A 1,472-nucleotide genomic window follows, 5' to 3' on the forward strand; every position below is an offset into this window, starting at 1 on the left:
GCATTTCCTTCTTTCAATTTATGCTTATACAATATAGAAGGAAATATCTGAGAGGAAGAAGAAGCACCATTCGATTTTGAGAAAAAAAATGAAGGAGGAAAAATATTTTAAACTACTAGCCGTAATAAACGAAAATGGAAAAGAAAAAAAAGAAGCGAAATGGACACAAGAGAGGGAGAGAAATAACTCCAATACTGGAAGGAAAGAGAAAAAAAAAAGAAAATGCATCTCGATCTTTTCCTTCTAAAGCACACCCACCACACTTTACACCCTTATGCCAACTTTGTAGGACGAAGAAATAGACAGGAAGGAGAAGCGCTACTGGAATTTACCCAACAACACAATAAACATACAGAACGACACCATCAACATAAGTTCCAGCATGTTAAGGTAGCCTAGCCACACTGAGGGAAAAAAAAAAAAATCACTCCAATGTGTCGCGTCAACGTTCGGGTGACGAACTGTGTTGCTATAAACATACCCATAACACATTTACATAATTAAATACACGCATGCGTGAATACGAATGGACATCTCCCGGTGTCTACCTGCGTAAGTATTTTCAAAATGATTAACCTTTTATGTAACTTTCTCTTTCTCTTTTTTTTTTTTTTTTTCCCTTTGATGACTCCACCTTCGGAAGGTATCCAAACTTGTTGGACGAAGAAAAATATTTTCACGGGGAACTGGACGGCGACTCGGTGGTCAAACAAAACGAACATGTGTTTGTAGAGGAGCTTTTCGCGAATGTAAATTGGGATGACCAACGGGAGGAAACTAGCACAGGGGGGGGGACAAAAAATGAACTAAAAAGGGGACCAAATGGACTGAAGAGGGGACCAAATGGGCAAAAGAGGGGACCAAATGGGCCAAAAGGGGGACCAAAATGTGGGCCAAAAAATTCCCCCCCCGTAAACTGGGACAACACCGAATTGGTCAACGCAGCCGATCCAAACGTCTGTCACATTCCGAAGAGAAGTTTTCTTGAAATAGCGAAACAGAAAAGCGACGCGGGTGACATTAAATCAGAAATGGAGAAAAAGAAGGAAGAAAAATTGTCCATTGGTTCCGGCTCGGTTCACGTCAATTTGATTGATTTAATAAACACCAAAACAGCTAAAAAGAAGAAGAGAAAATAGGGCCTTCTTTTTTTTAAACGTACAATGTTCAGCCCATGTGTTAAAATCACCAAGCATACAGACGCGCACAGAACTGTTCATTCGTGTCAATCCTTTTATTTTATTTTATTTTTATTTTTCTAAATGGCCAATCGATTCGTGTCAGTGGGCTTCAAAATATTTATATCAGCGCAGACACATGTGCAAATTCCTTTTTGTTTGCACCTCTACACACGCGCATATGTCACCATGTTTCCATCTTTTAAGCATTCAAATTCACGTCACATCCGTGGATGTTTGTCTTTTCCGCTTGTGTGTCTGATTTACCCTTTTGACAAGTACATCAGTGTCTAC

The 1,472-nt window shown here is 39.6% G+C and overlaps 1 protein-coding gene across 1 annotated transcript in view; it reads left to right on the forward strand.

The window, feature by feature from the left end:
* PCYB_082180 (zinc finger protein) overlaps positions 1 to 1,139 on the forward strand; it is a gene marked incomplete at its 5' end in the record, with an annotated part of 3,956 nt that extends 2,817 nt beyond the window's left edge. Inside the window, 3 exons of the mRNA XM_004221956.1 lie at positions 89 to 121; positions 290 to 390; positions 644 to 1,139. The remainder of the gene's footprint in view (positions 1 to 88; positions 122 to 289; positions 391 to 643) is intronic.
* Between the last annotated feature and the right edge of the window lie 333 nt (positions 1,140 to 1,472).

Source organism: Plasmodium cynomolgi, chromosome 8 (assembly GCF_000321355.1).
Source record: "Plasmodium cynomolgi strain B DNA, chromosome 8, whole genome shotgun sequence".
In the NCBI taxonomy this organism is placed as follows: Eukaryota; Apicomplexa; class Aconoidasida; order Haemosporida; family Plasmodiidae; genus Plasmodium; species Plasmodium cynomolgi.